The sequence below is a fragment of the Talpa occidentalis genome, unplaced genomic scaffold (assembly GCF_014898055.3).
Source record: "Talpa occidentalis isolate TD23 unplaced genomic scaffold, MPIMG_talOcc4v2.1 talOcc4.8, whole genome shotgun sequence".
Lineage (NCBI taxonomy): Eukaryota > Metazoa > Chordata > Mammalia > Eulipotyphla > Talpidae > Talpa > Talpa occidentalis.
The window spans coordinates 25784079-25792994 of NW_023605194.1; positions in this window are offsets into that span (position 1 = coordinate 25784079).

Genomic DNA, 8916 nt, shown 5'->3' on the forward strand with positions numbered 1-8916 from the left:
CATGGCAGGGCCGACCTCTCCTGTTGTGCCCGCTGCTCCCCTCAGCAGTGTGTTTCGGTCCTTCTGCCTGTTCTGTTCCCCGCTCTGTCTCTGGTGGAATCTGTCACCCTCCGGCGCCTCTGGCCTGTACCCCAGTGCTTGTATAAATAAATCATTAAAAAAATAAATACCAGCTCACACAGTGTTTGTATAAAGAAATCATTAAAAATATAAATACCAGTCTCACCCTGTCTGTAATGGGGGACCTAGATTCCACCAGCAAACACTGCCCTCCTCCCTCTCCCCCCCTCTTCTGCTTGGGCTGAGCCCTTATCCTGCAGAAAGGCAAGGGGTGGGGCCGTAGAGAGTTTAGCAGGTGCGAGAATTGATAGGCACGCCAGGTTTGAAGCTGAGATTATGAGCCCAAGAGGAGCAGGAGGCAGGCCCTTGCTGCAGATTGCTGCCTCCAACTTGGACTTGATGTCTGCCTATATATATTGGTCAAGTCTGCGTCGTGGGTTACTTCCTTGAGGACTCTTCTCTATTACTAAAAGGAAGCTACACAGAAAGTATTTGGCAGGGTTAACCTTTCTCTCTTTGACCAAGCATAAACGCACAGGAGATTTAAATTAGCAGGACACAATAGCAAAATATTGCAGGAAAGCAACGTGACACAGGGTTCAACTCTACATTAGGTCTGATATTGTTGAGTTAAGCTACTGCCTGCCTCTTACTAGCTGTGTCATCTAGAAAAAGTCTTGATTTACTAATCTGTAAAATGATAAACTATTAAGATCTACTTCATAGGTAGTTTATGAGGATTGAATGAGAGAATCCATGTAAAGGACTTGGTGTGTATTAAATGCTTAATGTTAGCCATTATTACACACATACACACACACACGCACACACACACACACACACACACCAACAAACTCCTATGCCACTAAATAGAATGAATGGAAACCATGTAGAGAATTTTAAAGAATTTTTTTAAAAAAGCTTCAAGAAGACTTCCAAGAAGTACTCCAAGGAGCTCACATTTCTGTTGGAAAAGTGAAGAGAACTGGGCTTTTTCATACGGGTTGTATTAAAGTTCAGAGGGGATTGAGGTGGGAGGAAGCCCTAGCAAAAGACTGGTGTGAATGTTATTCATTGCCCAGAGTAGAGAGGAAGGGCAAAATGAGTTTGCATAGAGATTTATAAATGTTCTTAGATAAAGAAAGAGAAATCCCCCTGCTCAGCTTTGAGCCAAATGGGGAATGGAGAAGTGAAGTTATGGGAGGGACTATAAAGAGGAATGGCACCTGAAGTCTAGGAGCTGAGGGCCTGGTGTCTGGGCCTGCTGAGCCAGACACCCCAAATACACATCTGTTCCCCAGGCCCTTTTCTTCTGGTGGGAACTCCCCCTGTGACTAGGGACTCCTAAGGAAGAGGAGCAGCAGGAAACTCCTTGGCCTGGGGGTTTGTTTAATTTTGTAATTATTATGCAACCCCCAAAATCAATGTTTGCTCTTCACAGATAAAGGTGCTGGCAGGATGATATGAGAGGAACTGTTAATTTGCACAGATTTTGAACCACAAGTTTCAAAATTCATCTTTATTCATTTATGGAGAAAAATTTAACAGCCAAGCAGCCTGGATATTTATCTCAGCATGTTAGCTCATTTTCTTCCCAGTTGGAAAATTCTACTTGGGAAACAAAAACAAAAAGCCTGAGGAATGGGTGTAGACTTAATAAAAGGCAATAGTGAGACTGTCCTCGATGAATGTGCCCACCACTTTTGAAGAGTTGTGTCTTCCAGAGTGATGTTAATGAATCAGTTTCTCACTGACAAATTACACTTGTGCTATGGTGAAAATTTTCTTCTGCTCTATCCAATATGGTAGTGTTATAGGACAGGGAGAGGGGCAGCCCAAACCCCGCAAACCTGCCTATACTAAATGGGTTCTGCCATCCGCCGCATCGACACAAAACATATGAGACTTTAATGGGAAGGAACTTTAATAAAACTAGGAAACAATACAGGTAAGGCAAAGAGTCTAGTTTCTAAATGAAGCACCCAAAGTTACCCGTCCCCTCGTGGGTAAAACTCCATCCATATGGGATCGGCCCAGAACAAGGCCCCAAAGCCTGCTACAAATCTAAAGCATCTTCCAGTGGGGACCCACAGAAAAGGGTCACAAACAACCGGACAAGCCCGGAAGGAAAAGAGCAAAATCAACATCAAGATAAAAGCTGCCATGGTCACCTCCCCACGGGTCTCACCCACATCTGTGTCACCCAGTCTACGACCAAAAGACAAGCACAGTTTCTTTACGTGTCTCTAGGCTCCATGCGCCTCCTCCAGGTCTCCTTCTGGCTCCATCCTGCTCCTTCCTCCTTCTCTTCTGCCGCTTCTCCTCTTCCTGCTCAGCTCCACCCTCCCTTGGGTGGGGCAGGGAACCTGGAACCTCCCCCTTTCCTGGGGACCACCCTGTTACAATAGCACTGATCACATCTGGTTGTTGAGTGGTGGAAATGTGACTACTGTGTGAGGAACTAGATCTTAAATTTCATTTAATTTTAACTTAAAAGTGGTAATTGGTTTAGCTATTGGGAAACATTTAAATATGTTTAGAACAACTTGAGTATTTAAAACTGTTTTCACTGTAAATTTTATGAAATCTAAATATATAAAAGGTATTTCTGATGAAAAATTTTTGCTCAAGTTGAGATGTGTGAAATATACCACAGATTTCAAAGGCTTGGTAAGAAAAGTAAGAATGTGAAATACAAGTATTTTTTTTTAATTACTACATGTTGAAATGATAATATTTTAGATATACTAAGCAAAATAAAATATATCAAAGCTAATCTGTGAAATTAGCTAAAACTAATCTCTACATTAGTTTTAATGTACATTCTTTACTGTGACAGCTAGAAGATTCAAAATGATGTACTTTATGTTAATTGCTATTGGACAGCACTGATTTGCACACAATAAATTGTTCTTCAAATGCAGGAAGAGAAGGAACAAATCAACTTGCCTCCTTCCAATCCAATTGCCCCTCAGCAGGGATCATTTTTTTTTTAAAGATTTATTTTTATTTTTTTTTATTTATTTATACAAGCGCTGGGTACAGTCAGAAGCGCTGGAGGGTGAGAGAATTTACCAGAACCAGAGCGGGGAGCAGAGCAGGCAGAAGGACCGAAGTACACTGCTGAGGGGAGCAGCGGGCTGCAGGAGAGGTCTGTGCGCAGCAGGGATCATTTTAAATAATGCAGATCTACTCATGTCACATAGTTCCTAGCACAAACAACATTGTTATTGACCTGCCTTTATTTTCAGCAGAAAGAAGCAAATTCCCATTGTCCTCTCAGGCCTACCAGCCAGGTGTGGAACCAGCCACCCCACACACCTTTAATTCCTTGAATCAGTAAGTTTTTTACCTGCCTCAGGTCCTTATGGCTGGAGGTTCACCCTGGCTGAAATGTTCCCACTATTATCTCCTTTCCTACTTCCCTTTCAGATCTTACCTCTATTCTCATTGCCTAAGGGAGTACCTTTCTGCCTCCAGAGAAAGGGGATTGTTACGGAGCAGCCCCGATAACCCATTTAGAACAGGCGGGTTTTGGGGGGGGTCTGGGGTGCACCTCTCCCTGCCCTGTAACAGGGATCTCCTCTGTTTACAGTGCACAGTAGGTCCTCAAATAACATCTTTTTGTTCAAAGTCATTTTCTTATAATGCTGATGGAGACAAAAATGATTTCTGTTTTTGCAGAGTTTGCATATTCTTTCCAATTTGCTTGGGTTTTCTCCAGGTACTCCAATTTCCTCCTGCACCCCAAAGAGGTGTACCTTAGGTAAATTAGTGTTTCAAAATGTTCCAATTCTGGGTGAATATGTGGGGTGTGTGTGAGCATACCCAGCAGTTGGAGGGCATCCTGTCCAGGGCTGGTTCCCACCCTGTGCCCTGAGCTGCTGGAAGCAGCTCTGGCCATCTTGTCCCTGAAGTGGAAAAGTGGGTTGGAAAATGAGTGAGTGAGCACAAATTATTGTTTAATATTAGAAGTTTGGGGGTCTTTATTTAAAAGTCAGGTGATGTTTTTGTGACCACAAATTAGTCTTAGGAACTTAACACCTGTTTATATCAAATACTCTATGGTAAAACTGGTTATCTATCTTTTCACTAGAAGTTCCAGTTTCCAAGATCCTTTCAACAATATTAAGTGTGAACCAACTGTACTTCTTTAAATCATTCACTATGTTATAAAATACTATCACATTTATGTGTATAATACAACATATAATACAGTTATCACGTGTGTAGTTCTTTGAGTGGTATCCTTTTCCCTCTTTAGACTGTAAACTCCTAGAGAATTTTATCTGATTTTGCTAACTTCCTTATCTTGAGCACCTGAAATCACAGTGCTTGAAGAAATTAGGTAGTCAATAAACATTTACTCAATGAATGAATGAGCTGATCAGGGTCTCCTCTGCCCTAGACTGTTGTGGAGAAAAGACAGTCTTTATCTCCTCCTTTCTATTATCAAAATTCCATAACAGTCACCAAAAGTGTTATTTGAGAGCCCTGTCCCTTCTCACAATAGATCCACTGCTTTTCCTAGGCTTACGTTCATCTCCAACCAGGGAGGGTTGCACTTTAAATCAGTAAATAGGGAGACACCCTCATCATAGAGCTGAGATCACAGCAGCCCTATCAGTAAGTGACACATTTGAAAGCCATATGGGTGGCTGTTTAGGCAGATTTTCTCTGACTGCCCAATCTCCTATAGGAGGATTCTTATTGAAGTTAGTGATACTTGATCCTCTATTCAGGATGCATCCTATTTGGAGAGGACAGCCCTCTGGATACGTACTGCTCTGCCTGTTTTAGCTTCTTTTAAAATTTGATTTTAAGCCTGTGAGTTATTAAAATGTTTCATTTGTATCCAGATGACAGCTGTCTCTCCACTGGAAAGTTCATGGTGAAACCCACAGGCATTGATTCACAGCCTGAATCAAAGGCTAGCATCCCCTTGTATAACCTCTGGAGCACCTTCTCAGTTCTGCAGGAAAGGGAAACAACATCACCTCCTATGGCAGATACAAGGCCTGTTGGATCCTAGAGATTACTGATTTATAAATGAATATGTATTTTTTAATTTATTTTTATTTTTAGCTTCCTGACCTCATTTAAATAAGATTTCTGCATACTACTGCTCACACTATGACAGCTCTCTTTCTGATCCACATCCTTTTCCTATGGACATATAGGCAGTTGCATGGGAGGGAAAGATCTCTTCTTGAATCTACCAAGTTTTGATTGCTTTTAGCTCCAAATCAACTTGATACCAATGTGGCACATTTTGGGGGAGACTTGTTTTGATCTCTTAAAAGTATGCCTCAGTATCCTCATCTATAAAATGGGATGATGAACTAGAACTTTCTTTAGAGGATAAGGCAGTGGATGGATTCATTGAGACAACATGGTTCATAGAGTCTGGCATGGAGTGAGCAAACAGTAAGGGTTGGTAATAACAGAGCTAGCAAGACTCTGGGAGTTGGTTGCCTGCTTGACTGCTTAGGCGCTCTCTCCACTTGACCATTTCATCTCACTCACGATGTTCTACCAACATCAAATTACTTCAAGTTCCCAAAGCTTACCATATGTACTTGTTTAACTCTATATCAGATCTCACAGTCAGACACACACACACACACACACACACACACACCTCAATTCAAACATCAATATTCAGTCCAGTGTTATTTCGTGGAATCTACCCTGCTGGCCCATGCCTACCCTATCAGATACCTGTTCCCACTATGTTTATCATTGTACTCACTTCATTCTTGCTATAATTACCTATGGGCTTCTTGCAGAAAGAAATTGGGTCTTATTCAGCTCTGTGGTTAGCAGTTTGCCTGGCACCAAGTAGATGTCCAGTGTTTGCTGAACAAATGCATGTCTGCATGAATGAATGAAGACTTACAGAGGAATGACTGGGAGACTTTTATCTATCAAATTTTTTTTACTTGTCTGAAATTATATGTTTTATTATGTATTTTATTTTATTTTTTATTATTTTATTTTTTATTTTATATATATTTTTACATCATTTTTCATTTTTGTACAATGTATGCATCTTCATCTTGGTTCTATTCCCCATACAATTCCCACCCCCCTTATTTTGACCCTAATCCCTCCTCTCCTCCCCACCCCTTGTGTGTTTCTGGTTTATAGTTGCTTGTTAATTTTGATTTTTATTTTATTATAATTAGTCTTTTTCCTGGTCTCTTATTTAGGTTTTCTAAATTCCTGCTATGAGTGAGACCATCTGGTATTTTTCTTTTTCTTTCTGGCTTATTTCGCTAAGCATGATCCCTTTCAACCATGTTGCTGCAAATTGCATGAGTTTTTATCTATCAAATGTATTGATGAGGAATAAGTTCTCATAAACTAATCACAAAGCTTAAGATGATTTCACTTTTCCCTGTTCTGTTTCTTCTAGGTTTATTTTTAGAAAATATAATAATACTTACCTGGAGAAGTTGGATTCATTCCTATCTTATCCTTAATTCCTCTAATTGCCTTGAATAATGACAATATGATGACACCAAATATGAAATACTTTATTCCTCCTACTCCCCAAGTAGACCTAGTCACTGCCAGGGACTTTTTTTTTTTTAAAGGAATAAAGTTTAAATACAGTACATATTAAATTATTTAAAAATAGCTACCACTACTGCTATGCAAAACCCTGTAATTAAACTACTGAAAAATAGTATTTTAGTTCTAAAAACTATTTTAGTTATCAACTGAATTACTTCTTAAGGAAGTACTTCAGCCCACACATCTTAACAATGGACTCTGTGTCCCTGCCAGTTTGAAAATTGCTGGTAAAGTAATACCTAAGATTCTGTAAAAGTGGGATTGGAGTAAGATACTATGAATCTATCTTCATTTCTCTAAATCCTCTTTGCTACCCTTGTTAATTTGCTCCCCACATGGAGAGTTTTTGCTAAGTCTTCCCTGGCCTCTAAATATTCCTCTTTCTCTATTTGTTTCGCCTCATTGCTCTAGGGCAGATTTTAGGCTACTCACATAGACTAATGCATGAGTTTACTTGAAGAAAGAGGGGAGGGAAGAACAATGAAACAGAAAAATGTGAGGTCTCAGCTGAGGTGAAATTGGAAAGGAAATAGGACTTGGGAGACAGCAGTCTTGAATCCTGGCTCACGTTTTTAACTCTTCTGAACCTCAGCTGTATCCATTGTAAACATGAGCTGTTGAAATCTGTGACTGATAAGACATGTGAAGGGCCTGGCATGTGGTCTCCGCTGTGCGAAGTTCTTTCAGGCCAAATTTTGACTTACTCTGCCACTGATATGCCAGTCCCCAATACCCAGTACTTGTGTAATAGATATTCAAGCATTTGCTGAATAAATGAAAATATTATTGACAAGTAAATGGTTGATCACACTGTATAAATTTACTCTGAATACTCTTATTCTCCCATGATTTTTGCAAAAGGAAATATTTTTCCTTAAGTGTTTTTGGAAGCTAATAAATTTATATCTAAAATTTGAGGAGAGGGGGTCTCCCCGGTGGCGCAGTGGTTGAGCGCTGGGTTACGAAGCTGTCCGCGGCCTCTGCAGCGTCGGTTCGATCCCCAGCTGCTCCCCGGCCACTGGAGGAGGGTCCTACATGGGGCGCAGACCTCTCCTGCCGCCCACTACTCCCCTCAGCAGTGTATTTCGTCAGTCTGCCTGCTCTGCTCCCCGCTCTGGCTCTGGTGAATTCGCTCACCCTCCCGCGCTTCTGACTGTACCCAGTGCATGTATAAACAAAACAAACAAACAAATAAATAAAAAAAAATGCCTCTATTAAAAAATAAATAAATTAATTAATTAATTAAAAAAATTTTTGAGGAAAAGAAGCCCTGTTAACTTTCTTTGCATTTGAACAAAGCTAAATAGAAATCTCTTATCCTTTTGTTTTCTCCCCCTATCTCCAACTGTAACACTAATGAATGAGAGTCCAAGAAAAAGAAAATAATGCTGTACAAAGGAAGAGCCTAGTATAGAGGAAGAGAGGGATGAGCATCTTCCCAAGCTCATAAAGGTACAGGGAAAATCACATTACCTACTGGAGAAGACACCACAGACTTCTGCACACAGGGAAGCTGGAGAGCAGGAGAACAAAGTCCTTGATGGCTGGTGGTATCCAGGAGCATGGACTGTGATGCACCTGAGCAGTAGCAAAGCTGGTGCAACTGTTTCCAGGATGCACAGAGGTTGCAAAGCATGTGTAAGTGATATATTCCAACAGAGCATAGCAGGAAAATCTATAGTCAAGCTACAATCAATAATCTCTGCCATTTATTAGCAGTAAACTTTAGCAAGGGACTTAATCTTTCTGTGCCTCAGTTTCCTCACCTTATAAAATGAAGGTTATTATAGAACCTTCTTCAAAGGTTGTTGTTAGGGTCAAAGTATAAAAATAAAGCAATTTTTATTGCAGTATTTTTTTTAAGATTATTTATTTATTTATACAAGAACCGGGGTACAGACCAGATGTGCAGGAGGGTGGGAGGATTCACCAGAGACAGAGCAGGGAACAGAACAGGCAGACTGATGAAATACACTGCTGAGGGGAGCAGCGGGCAAGACAGGAAAGGTGTCTGCTGCACCATGTGGGACCCTTGCCGGCCGGCCAGCTGTAATCGAACCGGCGCTGCAGAGGCTGCAGACAGCTTCACAGCACTGAGCTCAACCACCTGTGCCACCAGGGGAGGCCCTGCAGTTTTATTTTTTTCCTTTACCAAGGTAGCATTGATTTTCAACAGTGTATATTTTAGGGGGATAGGTCCACAACAAGCATTTCCTAGGATGCTTGTTACCACCCCACCCAAAATAAAGCTTTTAAGGCATGTGCTGGCTCCAGAAC